The sequence below is a fragment of the Urocitellus parryii genome, chromosome 8, assembly GCF_045843805.1.
Source record: "Urocitellus parryii isolate mUroPar1 chromosome 8, mUroPar1.hap1, whole genome shotgun sequence".
Classification (NCBI taxonomy): domain Eukaryota; kingdom Metazoa; phylum Chordata; class Mammalia; order Rodentia; family Sciuridae; genus Urocitellus; species Urocitellus parryii.
The window spans coordinates 107,302,190-107,327,870 of NC_135538.1; positions in this window are offsets into that span (position 1 = coordinate 107,302,190).

The window sequence follows — 25,681 nt, forward strand, 5'->3', positions numbered from 1 at the left end:
AGCTGAGCCAAGAGAATGATCAGTTCCCTCCGGGCAGTGCTGCCAGCAGGAGGGAGGGGGGTCACTTGGAAAGCAGCAGGCTCCTGACCCAGAAGCCCAGGCCAGAGAGGCCTGGGACCAGGGGGCACCGTGAGACCCCCAGGTACTCACTTAGAAGACAAGGAGTCACGGGGAAGCTCCTCCCCCAGGTACTGCCCCTGTCCTTGGAGTGGACATGTACAGAGAGGCCTGTGCCTGTCACTGAAGGTCAGCGTGCTCTGCAGACACTGTGGGGCGAGGGAGGGGGGACGGGGGGGGGGGACTGGGCTGACTGTCACGTACGCTGATGTCACTGGGCACTCCAGCGCTCCACCTCCCTGAGGTATCACTTTCCTCATGGTCCAGCCTGCAGCTGAGTTCAGGGGCCAGTCACGTCCCCTCCCTGGCAGGGCTCTTTTGGCTACTCACTGCGCCACCTCTGGGGCTGCCCAGGTCTGGGTGGCATACACCAGCCCTGCCAGTGTCAGCTCTGTCCCTCAGAGGTGGGGAGGGGAGGCTGGGGAGTGGGGAGAGTGTCAGGGACAGGTGCCCGGGGGCCAAGCTGCTGAGGAGGGGTCCCAGGAGGCCTGGGGGCTTCCCGGGTTGGGAGGCTGAGCCGAGTTTCTCTCCAGGTGAGCCGGGGTGTGACCCAGGAGCTCCTCGTCTGAAGGACAAAGATAGAACCCTGGCCCTCAGAGTGTCCAGTCTGATGGAGGAGACTGGATCAGAGAGCACCCCCCCCCCTCCCAGTGGCAGAGAGCCAGCCCCGTCACACAGGGGCTGGGTCTGGGCAGAGTGGGGTGGCAGTGGTTGAAGCCCCTTCTTGCCTTCTCCCCTGTGTAGGGCTCCCGGGTCACCCAGCTCTGTCCTCTGCAGGTCCCTCCCCCGCTACTCTGAGCACCCAGCAGGTGTCCCACATGTGACTCCCTGCGTACCATGCAGAGGGGCTGCCAGAGCCCAAGTGCGGACAGACAGGGCGTCCCTGTGTCTGAGCTGTCTGCTCGTCTTCGGGGCTGGGTCCAGCAGAGGGAGCTGCCAGCCAGCAGGAACCCAGGCCAGCTGTCCCTGACCTCTGAGATGGCCTTGAGGGGCTCCTACACCTGCCCAGGTGGGGGAGCCACCCTGGGACTGGAAACGGAGTGCCTAGAAGCAGACGTAGGGACCCAGGTCACCTCACCCCACCCCGTCCTCCAAGGCTGTCCCCATAGAAACTCCTCTGGGGAATCACAAGCCTATATCCATCCAGAGGAGCCTGGGACATCCTTCCCTCTGTCCCTGGGTGAGGTAGCAATGCACGGGATGACAGACCAGGGAGTGGACTTTGCTCCTTGCTTATGGGCTCCGTGACGAGGCAAGTTAGGTCTCCTCTCTGGGCCTCGTTTTGTCATCTGTGAAGTGGGCAGCTGTGGAGGGAGCCTGAGTGGAAAGTGCCTGAGAGGATGAGCCCAGTGAGGGGACATCCCTTCTCCCCACGCCAGGCCTCCTGCTGCACTCCTGGGGATCTCCTGTGCCGAGGCTGGAAGGTTGGGGGTGGGAGAAGACGTTGGGGCGAAAGGTCACCGAGGCCCAGGCAGCACTGGCCAGAGCAGAGGTGGCATTTGAGTCAGGTCACACACATCAAGCTGCAGCCAGAAGGAGGTGACACCGAGGGGCAAGGCGTGGGATCCCGCTGGCTCTTCTTTAGCACTACAACATGCCCTGGCTGCAGGTCAGCCCCCAGTAGGACCCACGGGCTTCTCGCTACCTCCATCAGGGCTGAGGTCTGGGTGTTCTCTCCGTTTCACATTCACATTCATCGAGAACTTAACTACGTGCTGGGCCCTGTTGTGTTTCAGGAGTTGGGTGATTAAACACATTAGGCATATTAGGGACTGGCGAGTGCTCTGTGGAAACATTTACAAGGACAAGAGTCAGGTGTGAGGGGTGTGAGGGGATGACATGATATTTAGGAGGGAAGTCAGAGAAGGCCACACTAAGAAGGTAACAATTGTGTGAAGACGTTGTGAGGAGGAGCCCTGTGCACTGTGGAGATCAGGCCGCACAGAGGAACGTCACATGCAAAGGCCCTGTGGGGGTAGCCCAGCTGGTCTGTTTGGGGAAGAACAAGGAAATCAGTAAGAGGACAGAGATGAGGTCGGAGAGGTAGGAGGGAGCAGACCTGCAGACCAGCAGGCCCTTGTTAGGACTTTAGCCACAGAACAACACACCCATTTCCCTGATGATCAGTGGGAAATAAGGAAGTGCCACCTGCTGATTTCCTAGATCAGCACTAGGCTCCTGACTGATGGGCGGCTTGGTCCATGTGGATCTGTCCCCTGGGGACCTCTCAGATGGTGCCACCCCACAGTGGCCTTGGGGAAGAGAGGGAGGCTGCTCAGGGGAAGGCTGGGAACAGCCTGGTCTCCTTAATCCTGCATCCTCAGCACCTCGACTTATAGGCACCGAGGAAGGAAGCAAAGAAGGAAGGAAGAAGAGAGGACAGACGCCCAGTCATTCCCCAGAGCACCAGAGACCAGGTGTCTAAAAAGCCCAGGGCAATGAGGTCAGAGAGAAGCAGGCTGGTAAGGCCTCCCCAGACCTCCTCTTTCCCACCCTGGGAGCTTCAGCTGGCCCCTGGTGACATTCCCATCACCCTCTCCCTAACTCACACACCCGAGCCAGCCAGCAACTACAGAAACTGCGGCCACAGTCAGGATCACACCTCCCACAGCCCAGCACCTTGTCTGAGGCCCTTTCCTTTCTCCCTGAGCCACATCCAAAGAGCCACCTCTTTGTGACTCCCCCCACCCATGCACAGGTGGCAGCTTGGTGGACCTACCAAAGGAGCCTAGCCACAATGCTGACACTGTGTCAGCCTCTGTCCAAACCTGTCACCTGCATGTTCTCTTTGAGTCCCAAGAGACCTCCATGAGCTGGCTGAGGGAACTGGAGCTCTGAAAGATCCAGGGACCGTCAGGTGCCCTTCCCTGGGTGGGGTGACCCTTCCTGCTGCTGCTCACCCTCCCTGGAGCAGTCAGGGACAGGGGTTCAGCCCAGAACACCCCCATCTCCTGCAAGACCCAAGCAAGCTCTCTGTGGCAAATTCCAGCCCTGCCCTGCAGAGAAAGGAACTGGGGTTGAGGGGGACACTAGGGGGACAGCAGGGGCTGGTGAGACGGAGCAGCCCCCTCCAGTCTCTGGCCACACTGTGGGACAGCAGAGTTGGCTGCTGGGGCTCAGGCCACCCCCCAGTTCACCTGCCCCTCCCCACGGTGGCGCTGGGAGAGGGGCCAGAAGTAGGAGCAGGCTCAGCCCCCACCCCAGGCCGAGATGTGTCTCCTGCCCAGAGAGACCAGATCTGGGGATCCCTGTGCACAGAGGACTTCTGAGGCTTCCAGAGCTGAGCCCCTGCTTGGAGGGGTACTGGGGACCTGGGCCCTGCCAACCCCTGGCCTCAGCCACCCTCTCTGCCCTTACAGCAGGTGCCTCCCTGACTGCCAGCTGTGGGAGGGGGACACTGAGGACAAGCTGCAAGAAGGGCAAAGAGGGCCCTGTAAGTGGCACCAATCCAGCCCCTGTGGGCTCCTCTCCCTCACTCTGCACCCCCAGGGCATCTGCCATCCTGCACCTCTCAAGGATGGCGCCCACCCTCCTCCAGACTCGGGAAGCCTGGCCACCTCTGCCCTTCCCCTTGACTCACACTCATGTGTGCGCATGTCTGATTCCCAAGGGCAGTCGAGCCTGGGGGCGCACGGGGTGGGTCTGAGGTGCCTCCACACAGGGCTGGACAGAGAGCCATTCCTTCCTGCTCTCTCTCCCTCCTAGAAAACAGCAAGAGTGACCCTGGGGCAGGGTCCTGGTGGGACAATAGGAAGAACCTGGGTTGGGGGTCTCACAGACCTGGGTACCCCTCCTGCCTCTTCCTGACGGTTCTCTTTTCCACTTTTAAACTTTATTTATTTTTGCTGGGCTGGGGATTGAACCCAGAGCTTGCACACACTAGGCAAGCGTTCTGTGACTGAGCGACACACCCGCCCCCTAAGTCCTTTTTCATTTTGAGACAGGGTCTCACTTGGCCTTGAAATTGTGATCCTCCTGCCTCACCCTCCCCAGATGCTGGGATTACAGGCATGTGCCACCACACCAGGCTTTGAGAATAGAAGTGATGCAGGTTCTGAACCAGAATATGTCCCTCATAGTTGATTGATATTTGCACAAACAAGGCCAAGTTGATGGGGTCCTTGTCCACCGTGAGCATCAGCTTGGAACGACAGTGGCCTCATCACATGAATCCTCTTCAGTGAGCTCAGGGCTGTGAGCCCAGGGGTGATGGGTATCCTGGGAAGCAGTTCCATGGGAAAGGAAGGAATCCATGGCTTTGCACTTTGGAAGTCACCTAGCACCAGGAGGGACAGGAAGCTGGGAAAGAGAGGCCCTTCCGGAACATCATGGCCAGACCAGGTAGCAGGATGAGGGATAACTGTGAATGGCACATAAAAGCTGAAGTAAACCCATTTTGAAAGTCCATGTTGAAAATCTAGCAAAATCTTGGCCAAATCCCCGTTGACAGCTCACCCTGCAGAGCGGGGGCTGCGCCTCCAGAGCGGGGACCTCAGGATAAAGATCTGGAGTGGCTGCCTTCCTTCAGCTCTGCTGGAGTACAAAACAGGTCTAACCTCCCCTCAAGGGGACACACCAGCAGCAGAGAAGAGTAGGTCCAAGGAGTCAGGCCCAGAAAAGATAAGAGAAAGCAGTAAGATAGAACTGGCCAGAGGGAATTTCACTCTGTTTGCTCAGGAGCACAGCAATCTCAATTGCCTTTAAATAATTTGCCTCAAACCACATAATTACAAATGGTCAGGATAAAATTCCAGCTCCCACCAGGGCCAGGGTTTCCTCTTCAGACCCTCCAGCTGCTTCCGCTAGGAGCAAATAACCCAGGTCCCCAGTCTCAGCTCTTCCTCACTGGGAGGCTGGGGACGAGCAGGCTAAGTGTTGGGCAGAAAAAGGGCCTGTTAGGATGTGCTGCTGGGGTTGGCTCCTGGGACAACCACAGGGACACACCTCTGATGACAGCTGATCAGTGGACACCTGGAATTCTCCAGGGCTGGCTCACAGGGACCCGATCTTTGGCCCCAGACTTCTTGGTATTTTTATCAGTGACTTGAATGGAGGAGGGCTGAGGGTCTCCCTCCCCAAGTTTGCAGATGACCTGAAGCTGAGACAAGCAGACCCAGCAGCGTAATGAGATTCCAAATTAGCTTGACAGTGCCTGGAACCATGAGGAAGCCACCAAGAGAGATCACAGCAGGCACAAATGACAAGTCCATCTGGTGGGTGAAAAGGCACACGGGTATGATCCCACAGAAACATCCCACGGGTATGTGCAAAAGGAGTCCCAGCAGTATTGCCTTGGATACCGGAGGCAACCTAAGTGTCCAACAGTAAGGGATCAGTTAAATACTTTGGGTAGATCCCATGATGAGAGACGATGGGGCTGATACAAAGAATGAAGCAAGGCGTTCTAAACTGATAGGGAAAATTCTCCACCTTGTCTGATTAAGTAAAAAAGCAAGATGCATGACAGGGTATGCTGTGTAGATACTGCTTCTCTTTGCCCAATTGGAAATTTGTGTTATATTTGTGTGTGTGTTATGTATATTCATAAATATACATATTATATATACATAATATTATATATTATATAATCTCCAGAAAAACATACAAGAAACCAAGTGACTTGCTGGAGTCTTACTTTACATTGTGTATCTTTGGTGTCATGTGCATTTATGTGTGTATAAAGTGATGAAAAAGACCTAGAAGTTTGAATGACCACTGAGAGTTGATTTAAAAAAAAAGACTTTAATGTGAGGTTATATTAATAGGAGCATAGCGCTCTGACTGAAGAGTGTATATGTCCTGCCATACCCTGAGCTGGTATGATACCCAGAGAGTGGTGTTTCCTGAGGGAGCCATGTTTGAGGAAAAACTTTGATAACTAGATCATACCTAGGAGAAGAGCTTGGCTAGAACTAGAAGCGGGTTGGAGGAGAAAACCTTGACAAGCACAGAGATGTGGGAGGAATGGAGGATCATGGAGTTTGGGCAATTCAAGATGCCTAGGCCTGGTGAGATGGGTGAGAAATATGCCAGCCCCCTCTAGTTTGTTGAGGGCTGGCTTTGGAAGCAGGAAGGGCCTGGTTATTTTAGTTGCTCTGAAGGATGGGACTTGGATCGATGGTTTGGAAAGTACAGGGAGGTAAATTTTGGCCTCAGCTTGGAGACATTTCTAATTAGAACGACCCATTCATCAGAAATGAGTTTTCTGCCCCAAGATGTATTCCAATAACCACGGATGATCATCTATCTAGAATGTTGGAGAGAGAGTCCCAGGGACCTGTATCTGGGGGCTCACTGCAGGCCGAGTGAAGCTGAATCTCTGTAGTTCAAGTCTGTAAATCTGCTTTACTGTTTATAATTTTATTTTATCTGATTTATTTTTATCTCAGATGCAGATAATTGAATTGATTTACACTCCTTGGTTCATAGTATACTATGAACTTGAGTACTATGTACTCAAGCCCCTTCAATGTTCTTTTCATTTTCTTTTTCTTTTTCGCCTGATCTCTTATTGCCCATATCTCACCCCAGAGCCAGATCCAGACCCCCATTCTGTGTTAGATATGTCTTGAAATATGCATCTCGTGAGGTTTTATGCGTGTTTTATACTTTACGTAAGTGATATTACATTTTTTTTCCATTCAGCTTTGCTATTAAGATCTATGTTTGTATATTTGGCTTGCTTCCAACCGCCTCTTAGACATTCAGGTTCCATGGACTCCCCAACTCTTCAATTTTTGCTGCCATGAACACCCTGTGCAATTCCTCTTTCATTCCTCCCTGGTCATTTTCCCAGGCTGGAGACCCATTTTTTGTGGGATTCTGAGATGCAGGCATACTCACCCCTAGTTAAATACAGCCAGATTGCTCTCAGAATGGCTGCACAGCTTATCCTCTTGCCTATGGACCCCAAAGTCCCGCCTCCCTGCTTGGAGCATGCTCTGCCTGTCTAATCTGTGCCATTCAGTTGGATGTGGAGGGACATAGTTATTTGAAACAGGCGTCTGTTTGGTGTCTAGTGAATTTGTGTGTTTCTTCCTTTTCTTCTCAGCCTTTGTATTTCCTCTTTTACTACATATGTGTCCATTAATGTATTTGCCTTTTTCCCCCTATTAGGGTTCCTTTTTGTTTATTGACAGAACTTTCTAAGACATTAATTCCTGCTGGGTTTTTAGATTGTCCCTTTCTTCCCCCATTCTGAGAATCTTCTTTCTTATCAGATGTGCTAAGGATTATTTGGTTTTGGGAAGCCCAGGAACATATATATGCTGCCTAATTCCTAATCCCCCCCACTTTGTACTTTTTAAGGTTCTTGGGCTTTCTGAGAACCCTCTGTGGGGGCAGACAAAGAAGTCAGGAGGTGGAAGTGGAAGTGTGGGTGGGTGTGATTGTGAATATGTGATATGGAGCTGGAATGGCCCCTGCATTTTCTTTTAACCATCTCTAGTGAGTAAGAGATATTGTGAAGATATTTAAGTGACCCACCCTGGCCAGACTTGTGGGATCCAACTGGGGAAGAGGGGAATATGCGAAAGATACTTCATTTAGAAAAGTCTAGAACATCTCATGTTCAGAAGATATCATCAATCAACTGAACTTTTCTTAATAATAGAAGCTTATCTTTTTCATCTCTGTGGAAGTTTTAAATTATGGCTGCAAAGTTTTTGGCACTGCTCCCATTGAGAGAGAGGAGAGTTTCTGATTCCTTCCATTGAATCTGGGAAGGGCTGGGCCTGGGTACTTTCTGTGCCCAGTAGAACTCAGCAGAAATGATGCTGTGTGATTTCTGTGGCTATTATGGAACTAGTCGTGCCTTTTCTACCAGGTGTTTCTTGGAAACTCACTCTGGGGGAAGCTATTGTGTAAGCCATCTAACTCCCTGAGTCTGCCATGCCAGAGAGGACATGTGTAGATGCTCTGGTCAGCAACACCAGCTGAGCTCCCAGCCAACAATCAGCACCAACTGCCGGGCATGTGAGGGAGCTCTCTTGGATACCCAGCTCTGATATCCGATAGCAACTGCAGGAGAGGACTTGAGTGGCAACTGCCTGGTCAAGCCCTTCCTGAAATTCTGACCCACAAAATGCTGAGATGACAAAATTACTGTGTGAATCAGTAAGTTTGGGGGTAATTTTCTATGCAGCAATCGTAACCACAACCATCTCCTTGAACATAGTAAGCCCATTTTCTTTAAATCTTTGCTGTTAACTCTAATACAGGTAGACTATATGGATCTAATTCTATCATCTATTATTTCTGATGTTTTTAATATAATGTTGTCTGACTCTTTGTGTATAGTTATTTTTTATTATGTGTTGGACATTGTTTTTACATCTTTCTTAGAAATAATTGGAGCCTCGGATGATGCCTTTCTTCAGAAAGGACCCAACCCACATTTGTGCCTGGAGCATTGACAATACAGGGTCTTCTAATTCTATTTTAAGGATTGAGTAGAAACTAAGCTCTTTCTGGTTCACCCTTAGCTCCTAGGGTGTAGTCCTTTTTGGAGTGCCTGCCAAGAGAGAGGGAGTTCACTCAGTTCCACTACTGCAAACCCTGGACCTTCATTCCATGCGCTCATGGTCTCACAATACTGTCAAAAGAATTGCTCAGCTTCTTGGGCTCTCAGGTGATTCTTCCCAAATGCTCATATACCCCAGGGCTTAGGGAGAGAGAAGGTTCCAAATTCCACTCTTATCTCTCTAGGTCTTAATCATGGCCCAGAAATTCTTTGCTATCTTGTTAGTTCTCTGGTGTCTTTGAGCAGATTTTGAAATATTTTGTTCTGCTGCCCTAGTTGCCTTCAGTGAGTGTATCAGTCGACTTTTGTATATTTCTTTAAATACCAAAAATATAAAGAAAACTGAAATTATGTTCTCTGAAAGTCCTTGTTTAAAAATATGATATATACTCTTAAACCTTCTTAAACAGAAATTGATCGAATTCAATTTTCCACCGAAGACTGCTGTAATGAAAACAAACCATGTCCCCAAGAGCTAGGGTCTGTCATTTGCTTTGCCTCTGCTCTTAGTAGCTCAGGATTGCTTTCGTTTTTTAGTTTTTGGGTAAACTTCTTATTGTTTGTTTGTTTATTCATTTATTTATTTGCTGTCTGATATCTTTCATCTCAAAGAAAAATCATTCATCTCATCTTTAATAGCCTTTATTCCAATGAAATTATTTTAGTACATATGAAAGCTACAGTCAAGTTAGCTTGAATACTGGGTAATATAGGAGTACATAGTCCCTAATTCAGGTGAGGAAAAAGAAGTTCCAAATTATAATTGTCAGAGTTCTAAAGTATAATTGCCAAACTCTTGTCAGACAATTTTCAGGGGTGTTGTTGGTCTGCTCAGCAGTCCCTTGATCTGAGACCTGGGTCCAGATGATAGAGTTGGTTAAATATGAGGGCCTGGATAAGTAAAGTGTCATGACATCTGCTCCGACTTAGGTACCCCCACTGGAAATGGGGAATTTGAGGGCATGAACATCACTCTGCAGTAGCTCAGGGGCTTTGGCCAGCCCTAGGCTGCCGTCTCTTTGTTTCTTAGGCCCCACCCTGTCTCCTGGCCAAGGAGACTCAAGAAACTCTGGCAGAGAACGTTGCTCCCTGCTGCCCAGCGGAGATGACCACTTCATGGAGAGTGGAGAGGGGAAGGAGGAGGAAAATGAAATGAAAGGTCCCCTTTCAGACTTAAGACCATGTGGAGTGGCCGCCCCACTGGCTGCCAAGAGCTGACTCACCGGGCTGGGACGAGGTACCACAGGTGCACGCAGACCAGCAGACAATAGGCGCCTGTTGCAAACAGCTCCACACCCCAGAGAGACCACCAGGGTCAGGTGAAGATAGCCCCTGAGGGAGCGTGGGGGCTGCAAGGGCGGGCAGGAAAGGGCTCGGCCTGGAATCTGTCATTCTCCAACCTTCCCAGGGCCTGGCTCTGCACACTCACAACCACAGAGACCCTGTGATTTCACGACTGAGGGATAGAAGCCCTGGACCAGAGACCTGGACCACCACCTTGGAGTGTGGGTCACCTTCACCTTCACCTCCCAGCAGTAACTGCTGCTGTCAACATGCTCTGTGACATTGGAGAAGGTACACACCTTTTCTTTTTTGCAGAGGCCAATGTTTCTTTTAATAAATTCTGCATCTCAATATTTAGTACACATTGACACATAAATTATTGATTCCTATTTACTACTTGAATAAATGAATAAAATAGGGTGTTGGATTTTCTTTCCTTTTTTTTTTTTAACCAGGAATTGAACCCAGGGGTGCTTAACCATTGAGCCACATCCCAAGCCCTTTTATTTTATTTTTTTTTAATTTTGAGACAGGGTCTTACTGAGTTGCTTAGGGCCTTGCTAAGTTGCTGGGGCTGGCTTTGAACTCGCAATCTTCCTGCCTTAGTCTCCCAAGCCTCTGGGATTACAGGCATGTGCTACCATGCTTGGCTCTTTGCACATTTTTTATTGGTGCATTAGAGTTGTACATAATGATGGGGTTTGTTGTTACACATTTGCACAGGCACACGGTACAGCAATACAATTTGGTCTGTACCACTCCCCGACACTTGCCCCCTCCCTCCCCACTTCCCAACCCTGATCCCTTTCCTCTACTGAGCTCCTTTTGATTTTCATGAAATCCCCCACCTCCCTCCCCTGCTCCTTTCTCTTCCTTTTTTCTTTCTTGCTTCCATAGATGAGAAAAAGCACATGACCCTTGACCTGAGTTTGGCTTATTTTGCTTAACATAATGGTCTCTAGTTCCATCCATTTTCCTGCAAATGGCATAATTTCGTTTTCCTTTTTGGTTGAATCAAACTCCATTGTGTATATTACACCACATTTTAAAAATATTCATTCATGGATGGACTCCTAGGCTGGTTCCATAGCTTGGTTATTGTGAATCAAGCTGCTATAAACATGAGTATATCACTGTAGTAAGATAACCTTCATTCTTTAGGATGAATACTGAGGAGTGGTCTAACTGGGTCACATAGTGGTTCCAAGCCCACTCCTTTGAGGATCCTCCATAATGATTTCCGAAGTAGTTGCACTAATTTACAATCCCACGGATAGTGTGAAAGGGTTCCCATTCTCCACGCCCTCTCCAGCATGTATTGTTATTTGGATTCTTGATAACTGCCTTTCTGACTAGTGCCAGATGAACTCTTTCTGCAGTTTTGATTTGCACGTCCCTTATTGCTAGTGCTGCTGAACATTGTTTCGCATCTGTTGGTCATTTGTATTCCTTCTTTTGAGACGTGTTTGTTTAATTTATTTGCCTATCTAATTATTAGGCTATTTGATTTTCGGATGCTAACTTTTTTGAGTTCTTTATATATTCTACATATTAGCCCTCTGTCTGAAGGGCAGCTAGCAAAGATTGTCTCCCATTCTGTAGGCTCTCTCTTCACATTCCTGTTTCCTTTGCTGTGCAGAAGCTTGTTCATTTGATGCCATCCCATGCATTAACTCTTGGAATTATTTCCTGAGATTGAGGGGTCCTGTTGAGAAAGTCATTGCCTGGCACATACCTTTTTCTGAGCCTCATTTTACCCCTGAACTCCTCATCTAAAGTACCTTATTAAGTCTTCCCCTGGTCTTTGAAGTAGGTACTATGATTAGTCCCATTTCACAGATGAGAAAACGGGCACAGATGGCCCAACGATGCACAGCTGAAAGCTAGGTTCCCAGGCCAGAGCCGTGTCAGCCTGGAGTCCCTGCCCACCCCTGTTCCACGCAGCTACTGGGGTGGACCAGGACCTAACCCCCTGCATCCTGGCAAACAGGATGCCTGCTCTGGGGCCTTGGCAGAGGCCACCGGGGCGTGGTCGGGAAGCTTCCCTCCTGGAGAAGGGGAGCTGAGCAGCTCCTGGCAAGGTGATGGGCAGCGTGGAGGTGAGGGCAGTAGGACTGGGGGCTGAGGCCTGGGGTTCTGAGCTGACAGTCTGCGTGTTGGGGGTCTGTTGGAAGGTCTTCGTGGGGGTCTCTGCACTGAGACAGGCCATTCATGGTTCTGTCCGTTGCTAGCTACGAACTCAGGCAAGTTTCAGAGAGTTTTAGGGCCTCAGTTTCTCATCTGTAAAATGGGAATGAATACAGCAGCTCAAGGGGTGGCACATGTAACAGCACGTTGTGGTGCGGTGGCCCACGGGGGGTCCTCAACACAGCTCCTGCCCCTCTGCCTCCTCCTCTCTGCGGGAGGCCTCACTCTCCTTGTCTTTCCTCAGAGGCCTCCTTGGCCCAGTGTTGGGCAGTCTGGCGTCCCCTGTGGCCTGTCCACCCCTCCTCCTTAGAGTTCACCCCCTGAGTGAGCCCAGCTCCTTCTCTCCTTCCCTCAGGGCCGGATGCATCTCCCTGATGCTCTGCAGGGGCCCAGTCCTCGTCCCCACGGTGCGCTTTCTCTGCCTCTACCTCACTGAAAGGAGCTGAGGTGCAGCCGCCCCAGAGTTCAATGTCTGGAGACCCAGCCCGGCTCCCCCTGGGTCAGACCTGACCCTCACTGGAGTCTCCCCACTGGAAAGCAAGGCTGTGAGGGGCCGGCTCTCACAGGGGCTCCAGGGTGAGCCCAGACAGGGGGAGCGGGTGGATAAGCGAGGCAGGAGGCCACGCAGCCCCCCGCCCCATCTTGCTGCTGTCCAGAGCCTCCTGGGTTCTCTGCCTGAAGAAAGAAAACTTGCTGTCCAGTGTTGAAGGCCAGGGCCTTGATAAGGAATTAAGTGAGCAAATCCAGCCTGCATGTTAATCCTTCCTGCTCAGAGTGACCGGGGGAGCTCGGCTGGGCGAAGGCCTGGCCGGGACCAGTCATGTCTAGACCCAGCTATCAAGGCGGCAGACAATTAGCCAATTAGGCTGGAAAGATCCAAGTCTGGCTTCTGGAGCTCTGGGCTGTATCTCCCAAGAGGGCAGGACCTTCTGCAATGCAGGTTTAGGTGACTAGGGGTCAGCTATGGGGACATGCTCAGGGCCCCCAGGGCGCCCCAATGAGGGAAGCTTCAGCCTTGTGTTCACTACCCCCATCTGCATCCAGCGTCCAAGCCCCATCTTGGCAGAGAGTGTGGCACGAAGCCACTACTCAGTGACAGTCAGCTGCTGTCATTATTATTGCTTTTATTGTTTCCACCATGCGCAGAGCCTGTGATGTGACATATTTTCCAGTAAGTCACATTATTTACCCCTGTTTAAAGGTGGGGAAAAAAATGGAGTGGTGATTCAAACCCAGGTGTCCATAAGCACACGCCTTAAAGCTGATCTCTGAGTATTACACGGTGCTGGGCTGGGGCGGCTCTGGCAGAGCCAAGCCTCCTCCATCAGGGTTCCTGGGGCCAGGAGAGCTCAGGAGTCTGTGTCTTAAGGACCTCCTGCCATCTGTCACAGCTTTCCTCGGGCAGGCAGTCTGACTCTGAGCAGGCTGAGGCCATGAGGAGAGCACCACCCCTGTGCCCACTCACCTCCGCTTCCCTGAGCCCCCAGAGCCACCCAGGGTGGGGGCAGGAGAGAGGACACATCCCTTCAGCCACTTGTCTCTTTAATCCATTGAGAAACCCTTGGTGGCATGGCCTCTCCCCAGAGGCAGGGTGGTGGCAGGGGTGGGAGGGTGGCATTCCAGGTGGAGGAGATCCCCAGCATGGTCTCTGGGCAGCCTGGCAGGCTCTTGTCTGCCTCCATGATGGGGAAGACCCAGAGAGGGGCCTCAGCTGCTCTGAGACCACCTGGGTCCGAAGAGAGAAGCGGGCTCTCAGGCCGACGGCTCCTGCACTGGGGCCACCCACCCCACAGCAGCTGGGAGGGTCTGTTTCTCATTAGCCTCTCTGGGCCTCGAGGAAACCAAGGCTTGAGACCGGCCAGCGGCCTTGTGGTTTTGGAAGGAAGAGGAGGCCGAATCCTCAAGTTCCAGGGGTCTCTGTATTCCGAAGCCTGTATGGGCACACACGCACGCACATGTATGTGCACACACACGCACACGAACTGGTAGGCACACGTTCAGGCAGAACCACACCTACACATGCACAGCGGGCTCGAGGCTGCAGGCCGGAGGGGGAGCCCTAGGCCCCAGGTAACCTGTAAGGCCTCAGCAGTCAGGGAGGCAGGAGGACCTGGTCTCAGAAGACCTCTCCCTGGCTGGTCCCAGAGTCTCCCAGCTCTGTCCCTTCCTCTTGAGGCTGTCTGGTGCTGGTTCAGGGGACGCCATCCACTCTGGCAAGGCTCTGACAGGTTGTCCCTCTCCATCTTGTCCCAGAGGGCTTTCTAGGCCAAGGAGGGAGGCTCATGAGGTGTGAGGAGCCTCTTAGTGAAGCCCCTCCTTCCCCTATCCCCTAAGACATTGAATCATAGTCCCCACCAACAAAGGCCAGGACTGGAGACCAAGGAGCACCTCTCACCAAGGCTGGTTCTCGCTGGGTGGCCAGGTGGGCACCGGTCAGACCTGTCAACCTGAGACCCGGATGTCAGGTTCCTCCCTCCCTGGTCAGCTTCAGGGCTGGCTCCCCCAGCAGTAATCAGAACTCCTTCCTGGTAGGGCCTGGGATCCTGGTGCCCTGGGCCAGGAGGGAATGGCATTAGGGTCCCAGGGCCTTGGAGGGCCACAGCTTGAGCTCCCAGGGCTCTCCAGAGCTAGTCCCCCAATGGCCCCTGAGATGAGCACTGTTTTTCACCAGCCTCACTGGACTTCGGGGAAACTGAGGTTTGAGACCAACCAGCAGGAAATTTCATTAACAGGAAACAAACTTCCTCAGAAAGGACTGGGGACACCATTTGGGGATCAGTAGTTCTTGCTGATTCATAGTCATTATAGGCAGAGCCTCTGCCCAGGCCATGCCTGACACTGGCCTTTTGCCAACTCTTAAGACCTGCCCCTCTTCCTGGGCAGAGGACTGACAGCTGAAGGGGTCCCGCCCTGGGCCCATTCTGGATCAGGAGCTGGGGAGATTTCAGGCCTTGCCAGCCCGAGGTTGACAGTCTGAACCGGGAGATGCCCATTCTCCACAGAGATGGGCCACAGGCAGCAGGCGAGGCTCTGGAGAAGGAAGCAGACAGGGCCAGAATGTAAATCGGTTCCCTCAAAGATGGCTGAGCTGTGTCCAGAGGCACGGATGGTTCAAGGGTCCTCCTCGAGGGGCAGGGAGCAGGGGTGGACCTCAGGGTGCAGAGAGAAACATCCCTGTCTCCAGGGTGTGAGAGAAGCAGCCTTGGCCCAGACTGTCTGGGTTTGTACTCTGGTCTGACCCTCATAAGCTGAGACTCAGGCAAGTTATTTAAGGCCTGTGTGCTCCATAAAACAGGACGATAATAGTTCCACCCAGTAAAACTGTTTCAAGAATTAAATGAGATATTCCAGATAAAACACTCAGAAAGTGCCTGGTACATGGTAAGCCCGCAGCCGGCGTTAGACATTATAGCTGTGGGCTGGGGGTGGGGGCGGTGGGCCAAAACTCACCCTAAAGGGTTTTAATTGACTGTTGACATTTGGTTTCCTCCGCTGGACTCTGAGTTCCACAGGTCCTTTATCTCTCATGCCTGGCACATCTCAGGGACTCAAAAACACGTGTTGAAAGGATGAACCCAGGAACGAGTGAACTAGGGGAGAATGGGGCACCAAGAGAGGCTTCTGGAAAGAGGCAGGACTTGGGGAAGGACCCCACAAGGGAGGTGAGGATAGCTGGAGTCAAAGCCGGGAGGCCTCTGGCCGACTGGTGTCCACCTGGGCTGTGGGGAGGCTCCTGGGGACAGGAGCCCAGGCAGGCCCAGGGGACCAGGGTGGGAGGAGGCGAGAGAGATGGATCTGGCCGGAGCCCACCACGGAAGCCGGACAGCTGTGTCCCCTTCTGGGTCTCGAGGGTCCGGGGTGGGCTGAGGCTGACCACGGAGGTGAGGATTGATGGGAAAGGGCCGGAGGGACAGCTGGGGCCCTTCAGCCTGAACCCCTTTCCCCCTCCACACAGACACCAGGGACCGTTTATGGAGCCTGGCGTTGGGTTGTCACCGGGAGAAAAGCCAGCCTCCTCCACAGACCCCTGGGCCAGAGGAGAGGCAAGTGCTGGAGATAAGAGGGTTTTAAACAAATAAACTGCCCTGTGAGACTTAAAAGAGGAAAGCCCACGAGCTTTCTCTCCCCTCCTTTCTCTTTTCTCTCCTTCTCTCTCTCTCCCTCCCACTTCCTTCCTCCTGCTTTCAGTCTTGCTGAGCGGCCTGTCTTCCAGGGACCAAAGCCCCCTTCAGGGTATCACCCTGGGCCAGCAGCCGAGGACCTGTGCATTTTCCTGATGTGATGCTCTATGGGTCACCCTGTCAGTGCCTCCTCAAGGTCCAGGTGGCCCAGCCTCAGGGAGCCCTGCCCGAGGGGGGAGGGAGATGGATATACCCCCCACATCAGCCTGTGGCTTCCCTTTCCTGGCAGGAGCAAGAGGGGTGTGGAGCGAAGTGGGCCCAGAACCTGCACCGCACAAGAGGGAGTGAGAACTTTCTGGAAGCTGTCAGGTAAAGAGCCCTGGGGAAAGCTGATACCCCAGAGCCCTGTAAGCGGTTTTCAGGAGCCCCATGCCACTCTACATCCCCGGGCTGTCCTGAGGAGCAGGGAGGGTCACTGGAGTCCAGTCTCCCCTTGGGGCAGAGGTGATCCGGGCTGGAGAAGCAAGATGCTGGGAGAGGCCCGCTGAGTGGCCCTCTGGAGTCTGGGATGAGTGACCAGAGGAGATACGCCGTCTTTGGTAAGGGGGCACTCAGGCTACCTGGAGTGGCAGGGAGCCTGTCAGTGCCATGCTGAGCCTCACATGGCCCAGGACATATGTATGGAGGCGGGTGAGAAATGGGCAGAAGCCCTCAGCCCTCAGACGCAGCCGGGCTCCTGTGTGTCCTCCTCCCCTGGAAACACCCCTGTTCCCTGGCCCTGGAGCCTCCCCAGCAGGACCTCAGAGGACAGAGATGGGTGGGGACTGGATGGGAGCGTGTTGGTTTCTCCCCGTCACATCGTAATCAGTGAGTGCCGCCTGGCCACAGGCAGGCCTGTGGGATGCTGGCAGAAGTTCCCATGGCCTCCAGGGAAGTGGGAGGCTCCAGGGGAGTGTGAATGGGAGACTCAGATGGCTTCCCTGGCTGCGGCCTTCCTACTGATGGGGAAGACCCCTCTGGGGACCAGATGATGAGCTTAGTTCATCTGCAGGCATTTGCAAACACCAATCCTGGGAAGCCCCTCATGGTAAAAAAGGAGAAATGGCACAGAGAGGGGAGGCCACATGCCTAGACTCACACCGCATTAAGCATTCCCACCTCTACCCTCCAGGCTGCGCAGAATCTGCAAAAGTCAAACTTGCCCTCTTCATACACTTGTGCGCATGTGTGGGTGCCGATGGGGTGTGCTCTCCAGGCCCGGTGACTGTGGCCAGACCCTGGAAGGAGTCCCAAGCGCAGCCCTGTCCAGACCCCCCACCTTATGGTCAGCAGAAGCAACCCACATGGGTTGGCCCCAGACTTGCAGGCGACATTCTCTCATCACTCCATTAGCTGCCCTCCCACTGACAGTCCACAGGCGGTTCGCATCTAGCCTGGCGCGCCCCCGGGCCCAGCAGGAGCATCAGGACCCGGCTCCAAGGATGAGTCTTCAGGGACCATTGGGCCACAGCACTTTTCAAAAGAGCCCAGTCTGAGCAGGCAGATTAGTCTCAGGGAACTGCCTCGCTCCTCAGTGCCCAAGACAGACCTGGGGATCTTGTGAGGTCCATCTCCCTCATCTTCCCTTCCAGAAGGGACAGCCAGTTGTGGGAGAGGGAGCGATGCCTTCAATCAAAATGCCTGAACGTGGATGCAAGCACACTTCATGCAAACATATGCAAATAGCATGCAAATCCACCCAGGGAGGGGGGGAAATGTGAAAATCAGGGCGCTGCAAAGTCCTGACAATGAAGCCCTCTGTTCTCCTGAATGGGATCCAAAGGTCCCCCAAGGACCCCGAGACAGAGCTTGGGACTTCCTGCCTCATCAGAAACCTCGCCCTCCCATTCAGGCTCCTCCTCCCTCTCTGCCGAGGGCCTCTCTGCTGACCTCCCGTGGGCTGTCCCTGGGGCCAGGTCCAGAGCACACCGTGGTGCAAATGGAGCCCCCTCTACCTGTCCCCGGCCACACCCCTCATGCCCTCCTCTTCCCAGCCTCTGCCTCTCTTCCAGTGCCCGGGACGGGCCTGCAGCTGCCCATCCCCCACGGCACAGTCTCTACCCAAGTCCACGTTAGTCCCCACAAAGGGGCCCGAGTGGTCGGTCTGCCCAGGGAAAGGCAGCCTCCCGGGGCCCTCTGTTGTTCCCAGCACTGCCCAGCACACAAAGGATGCTCCCTAACAGATGAGTGATGGAATAAATGAATGAATCAACACAAATTCAAAGGCACGGTCATTCCCCTCTGGGGACCCGCCGAGCTTCCCGCTCACCATTTTCACAGCTGGCCTTGTGTGGGAGCTGGAGTGTTTGTACTCTCCCCGGAACAGCTGGGGCTGCGCAGGAGGAGGGTCCCGCGTCTCCTTCCCTCACCCCCCCCAACCTGGGACCTCGGGTGGAGGGCTCTTGCGTGAGCATGTCTCACGAGGTCCCTGGGTGTCTTCTCTCTCACCTCAGTGGACTCTGAGGACCTGAATAAGGAGGACAGACTCAGTCCCCTCCAGCGCTCAGGACCTGGCACACAGTGGACACTCAGTAGCGGGTGGGTGGATGGGTAAATGGGGATCGTGCGTCTGCCGTGGGACTCGGAGGGATTCGACTCCTGGGCAATGTAAAGGCTGTAGTGAAGGGGTGATGGGTGGATAAATGAATGACAGACACATGACAGGCCTGCGGGGGTCTCAGGATGCTAGGAGCTTTCCTGTCCCCAGCCCAGTACCCCTGTACACCCACCTGCCCGGTGCTCGGATCTGAGCTCCTCTCCTGACTTTGGTCTGGGGCAGCCTCAGCCTCCAGGCCTCTCCAGCCTCCCCTGTCCTCGCTCTTGTCACAGCCCTGGCTGCCCTTGGCTCTTCAAGGGGCCTCCACCCACCTCACCCCATATGAGATCCCATATGACTCCTGGAACGGAGATGGCTGCTCGGCTGGAGTCCTGGCCTGGGCCGTGCTTCCCTCCTGTCCCTGCAGCCCCCATGGGCTCAGGACAGCGCTACCCCGATTTCTAGGAGCAGGACTAGAGCACCAACCCCCTAGGGAGTGGGAGTCTCGGAGCAGGTTTGGAGGAGGTCCCAGCCTGGTGGTGGAAGGAATCGGGACCATCAAAAAGTGCAGGTAGCTTGGGAGACGATCGGAGCTGGAACACATGTCTGAAAAACTAAAATCCAAACAAGAGAGCTCATGGTTAGACAAGAGAAAGGACATCCTAAGAGCAGAGGTTAAGGGAGAAGTGCAGTGGCTGAGGCAGAAGTCAATGCTCTGATGCTTGAATTTAGGGACTTTTGGAGAAAAAAAAGAGAGAGAGAGAGAGAATTTGAATTCATCTCTGCTTCCAAGTTTTCAGTGTTTGCCTAATCATGTGGCCACCGTGTGCGGCTTACAAAACAGGTGGCAAGCATTGTGAGCCTCTCCATGAAGAAGAAATTAAGTTCTGAGAGGTCACAGGACTGGTCGAAGGCTCTCAGCACAGGTGTTGAGGACCAGGGTCCAGAGCTCTTATGAACGAACCTGGATTATTGGCTCTCCCTCATCTTATTTACTTTTATTATTATAGTTATTATTATTGAGGGCTAGAGATGGAGCCAGGCCTTATGCTTGCTAGGCAGGCACCCTACCTCTGACACTGCCAAGGTCCGCCAAGCTCGGCGTGTTTTCTTAATGCTGAGGTCTGATGCTGATTTCTTTGCTTGGGTAAGAAACAAATGGGAAATGGAAGGTGGGGGGGCGCCTCCCCCAGATCGTGGAAGCACCCGATCCTGTCCCTGGAACAGCACGGGGGTCTGCGGAGAAGATTCTCTCCCAGGCAGGAAAAGGCAGGGCGCGCCCAGCCAGAAGGGGGCCTGGTCAAGAAGGAGCCTGGGCTTCCATCCGTGGCAGACGCCTCTTTGACCCCATCTGGGCGGCCCCCCTCTCCTTCCCCGTGTGGCCAGCACCCCTGGTCCCCGCTCGGCCCGTCCCCGCCTTGCCCCAGGCTGCAAACAAGGCCCTGTTGACAATCCGCAGGGGCTAAACACGCGATAACAGGGTCCCACCACGCCAGACATCCCAGCAGCGGGCAGGGCCCGGCGCTGTGACGGAGGAGGCTTTGAATACATCATCCTGTCAACCCAGTTTATTATTCTTTCGCTCAAGATAAACTACAGCCGCCAACGAGGGGCTGTATAAATTCCAGGCTCAGAAGTCGAGTGGCGCAGCCCTCCTGGACGGACACTCACACGCACACACACATAAATCCTGCTGAGAAAACACCACCGGCCGGCTCTCTGGGGGGCTCGGGAGCCTCCGTCTCCTGGGGTGGTCCTGGGAGCAGCTGCAGACACCAGGGGTCCCAAGTCTTAGAACTATCCTCGGGCTACTTGCTGGGCCAGGCCTGAGGCCACTTCCTCTGCGGGCCAGGGGCGGCCTCTCCAGGGGAAACATCTGTCCCCAGGGTCAGGCCCTCTCTCCGCCTGAAGCCTCAGCCCTGCTGTGGGTGGCCAGGGCGCCCATCACCTGGTCCTCTGTCGGGGAAGGGGCAGGCTCTCGGACTCAGACATGGGCAGAGAACGGACCCGGATGAAGACTCCTGAAGCAATCAGGGTCCATCCTGGGGGACGGGGGTAGCGGGGGAATGCCAAAGAATCCCTGTCACCTCCAGACACAGGTGCCCAGAAGACAAACCTGGTCTTTCCCCCCCAGGTGTCCCTGGCTACTGACACTGAGTGGGGGGGTCTCTATGGACTTCATCTCAGTCTCGTCCTGTCTCCCTTGGGGACTTAGGGTGAGAAATGAAACCAAACAGTGCTCGGTGCTGGGACAATAAGGAAGGCTGGGAGCACAGTGGAAGGAACTTGGGCTTTGGTGGTAGACCGGGACTGACTCTGCAGCCCTCAGCTTCCTTATCCATAAAATGGGCAAATAACTGCCCCCCTGGTATCCTCACAGGGCCCGCGGGGGGGGGGGGGTGCAGCCCTCTGCCTAGCACTCTCCCTCCCCCTGCTCCTGAGAGGTCTGCTCAAACCCCACTGAATCAAACCCCACCTTGCTTGATTTTTTTTTTCTTTCCCACCATCTATTTTCTTCTTTCTTGTTTTTTGGTCTGATTTATTCTACTGACTTTCCCATTCCCATCCCCCAACCCATGAACTTCCACCCACCACATTGTGTCTTAGCATTCGCGTATCAGAGAGAACATTTGGTCTTTGGGATCAGCTTATTTCATTTAGCATGATATTCTCCAGTTTCATCCATTTACCAGCAAATGTTATAATGTCATTCTTCTTGGGGCTGGGGCTTTGGCTCTGTGGTAGCACACTTTGCCTGGCATGCATGAGGTACTGGGTTCGATTCTCAGCACCACATATAAATAAATAAAATAAAAGATCTATCAACAACTAAAATAATAATAATAATGTCATTCTTCTTTATGGCTGCATAATATTCAGTTGTGTATACGTACCACATTTTCTTTATCCATTCATCTGTTGAAGGACATCTAGGTTGGTTCCATAGCTTAGTTATCGTGAATTGAGCTGCTATGAACATTGATGCGGCTGTGTCAATGTAGTATGCTGATTTTAAGGCCTTTGGGTATAAACATAGGATTGGTATAACTGGGTCAGATGGTGACCATTCCAAATGGACCAAAACTTGGTTCCATTCCAAGTTTTCTGAGGCATCTCCATACTGCTTTCCAGAGTGGTTGTACCAATTCGCAGTCCCACCAGCAACGTATGAGTGTGCCTTTTCCCCACATCCTCACCAACATTTATTGTTGCTTGTATTCTTGATAATTGCCATTCTGACTGAAGTGAGATCACCATCTATTTTCTACTTATTATTTGCTTGGTCTGTTGTCTTGCTTTTCCCACTAGAATGTGACATTCCTGAAGCTGGGGACTTTGCTCACCGCCGTATCCCTGGCACCCAGAACTGTGTCTGGCACATGGTAAATATTATTGGTTGAAGAGACAAAAATAAAGTACTAAAAGCTGTGCCAGGTACACAGTAGGTGTCCAAGGTATATGGTTATTATTTTCATTCCTATTTCCACCTACATTACACATGGTCAAACTAAATATGGGACAGTGCTCAGCCCCAAAGGTGGAGGAGGAAGGACAGGAAGAGCTTTCAGGTTGCAGATGGCTCACATGAGCTGTGTGACCTCGGGAAGGAGCATCTCGGTCTCTGAATCCTGGTTTCCGGCCTCATCCCACAGGAGCCCCCACACCTGTTCTGTTTTGCCATCACCTAGAAGGGTGGCCAGGCAGTCATGTCCCTGCTGTTATTTTGGCTCTCAGCTCAGAAGCAGACGGGACCCAAGGCCAGATGCCCGAATGAGGTCACGACTTAGGGATCTAATGTCATCCTGACACGGGAGCAGAGTGGTCACCTGCTTGGTGATGTAGACACAAGGACCGTCACCTCACCAACAAGGGGACAGGCTGCGAGCTCCTGACAGGTGAGAAGCTTCCTCCAGATGCCCCTTCTTTTTCCAACCCCCCACCCCACTTCTGTTCCAAAGAAGATGGAGCTCGCTGCCGTACGTATAGGCCCTGTTGGTCTAGCAGGCAGGGCGGCCCCCTGTCCCCTGTGGGCCCTGGGGACTGTACACTTGGAGGTCAGCACACACCGGGGGCGGATAGCTTCTGGCACATTCTCCCAACCTCACCCTACACAATGGAGAGCCTACAGGGCCATCAAGGAAGGGTTCAGAGCTGATGGCTCTGGGACCCCGTCCTCGGCTCCCAGCCCACCTCCTCCCTGCAGCGTGTGCATTCAGATCACACAAAGGAGCAAGCAGGTGAATGGGAAAAGTGAGCTCTTCAGACTCCGCAGACACGGGCCTCAGGCAACTATCTCTTCCCCGTCGTGGGAAAATATAGCAGCTCAACAGGAAAGACGCAGGTGGAGTCTGTGCAGGTACAGCCTCAGGTGGGACACCCGGGTCCTCCCCAGGGAGCCTGTGGGCCACAGGGACCCTGCACATGAAGACTCGCTAGGCTAGAGCTTGCTCAGGTCGGGGAGACAGAGGGGCACCTGGAGGAGGGCTTCCAGGGGGAGGTGACTCTAGAAGAACCTAAAGTGGCCAGTTGAACTGCTCCTTGGGTGCAGAGTGGAGTGGAGGTGAGAGACAGGAGTGGAGGTGAGAGACAGGAGTGGAGGTGAGAGACAGCAGTGGAGGTGAGAGACAGCAGTGGAGGTGAGAGATAGAAGTGGAGGTGAGAGACAGGAGTAGAGGTGAGAGCCTGCTAGGAAAGGACCAGGGACCAGATAACACCCGTGGGGAGTGACCGGAGAGAAGGAAGGGCCCCAGCTTAGCCTGTGAAACCCTGCTGGACCTTCAGGGATGGAGTGGCTCTGGTGGGCAGGATAGAGGACATGGGCATAGCTTTCAGCCACCTTCTGTGGCCACAGAGTAGCAAAGGGATAGGGAGCCTGGGACTGGCCGCCTCCACAGTAGTGCACCGAACCACACTGGGGCCCAAGTGCCAGCTGCGATTCCACCCGCTCCCCATCCTTGCTTGGTGACCCTCCCTGGGCTTCTCCATCTTCCCTACTTTTCTGAAGACTCTGAGGCCCAGAGAGAGATATGGAGTCCCTGGAGTGGCCGAGGGCCACAGTTCAGGGGCTGCGGCCATCTCTCTCCTACACTCAGAGGGCAGCTCCGCTGAGACTGGGACAGATTGTAAGGAAGTGTGGCACAGGGCGATCGCCTGACCCTGATTTTCCTTTCAAGAGAGCTGAGTTCATTGAACTTAAGGGCAAATCTATATCCTGTCCTCCCCTGCAGAAATAATAAAGTTAATGGGGTTATTTCCTGCTCTCAAGAATGGCCGCTGAGAAAACATGTGGAGTAAAGGCCGAAGCCCCCACCAGGCGGAGGTAAAGGGCGTGTCCCTGTCCCCTGGCTCTGGGAAGCCTAGTCATCCCACCTCGGCCGGCCACGTGCCTGCGATCCAACTCTGACTCACACTGATGTCCAGATCGCAGGGCCACCCGGCCATCACCCAGGTCTCCGGGGTACCAGGTGAACAGGCCAATGGGATAGTTTTGGGAAAAGCGAGTTCACCCTGGACCCAGAGAAGGACCAAGCTGGATTTTAGAGATCGCGGGGATCATTTCTCTCCTAGTAAATGGCAAAACGGAGGTTCAGGGAGGTGGACGTAGATTAGGAGTCACATGGCCAGTCGTGACAAGGCCTGGTGGGGAAACGGAGGCACAGAGATGGGAAGTGACTGGTCTTGGTCACAGAGCTAGCCGAGGGGCTGTGGGGGGAGGGGCGGGAGGCCATCAAGGCCGAGAGAGGAAATTGCCTAGGTGCCCAGAGCCAGCTGGTGACCAAGCCTGGGAACAATCCCAGTCCCCAGCCCCCTGCAGAGAGGTCCTCTGTCATCAGCCCTGAGCTCCTGCCACCCCCTCACCTGCACATCCTCTCCCCTCGCCCCTCTGAGCAGCCGCAGTGGTCAGCTCTGCGGTGGGCTCTGTTTGCCGAGCCTTACTCATCCCTGACGGGGGTCTCGCCACACCCCCCTGCTCAGCCCCTTTAGATCTTATCATCCGGGCCCCTGGGAGGGCTCCTCACCTGGACCATCCCAAACAGCATCCGTGTGCACAGGTGCACCAGGTGGGTGGAGCTGAGGGACATTCCAGTGGCCGGAGACAATGGCCGGGTTGAGAGGCCCATCTTTCACACCTCCCGAGTCTTCCAGCGAGTAAATCATTATCCCAGGCTACACAAAGCAATCCTTGAACCAGCCTGTCGCTGCCCTGTGACACGGTAGGCAGAGGCTACCAGGTCCCCGAGTGGCCAGGTGGCAGCTCCCGCGTCCTGTGATTCCCTCCCTCCTGTCCCCCTCCCCTGCTTTGGGATTGGGTTACCCCCTCTAATCCCTGCTGCTCTTTGAGCCCATTGTAATTTATAATCACGGGCATGATGCAACCTGCTAATTACATTGCTCGATTTTGAACACATCCTGGCCTCTCTGACTCAGGCGGCGGCGGGGAGGAGGGTGCAGCGGGCGCTGCTTTGTGGCTTATCAGGGCTGGTTATTCAGCTCCCAGCCGCTCACGCCTCCCCGGCCCTCCGCCTTTGTTAACCGGGTCTTGCATCACGTCCTGCTTTCCATTTCTCTGGAATTTTTTTTTTTTAACGGCCCTTTTTTATGAGCCGCTCCATCTTGTTAGCTAATGAATGATGGTGGGGCTGTGACGGGGATCGCTTTGTGCCTCTATTAAATGTTACATGATTGCAATTATGAGTTAACAAGGGACAGCTAATAAAAAAAAATAATAATCTATTTTGCGGCCTGGGGCAGACATGAGACTCACTGCCTGATTTCCAGGCTAAATAATTCAGAGCCCCGGGGACCACGGACTGGACAAGGATTCGGTACAAGGGAACAGAGGGGACACTCCCAGGCCAGTGGGGGGCGCGGCAA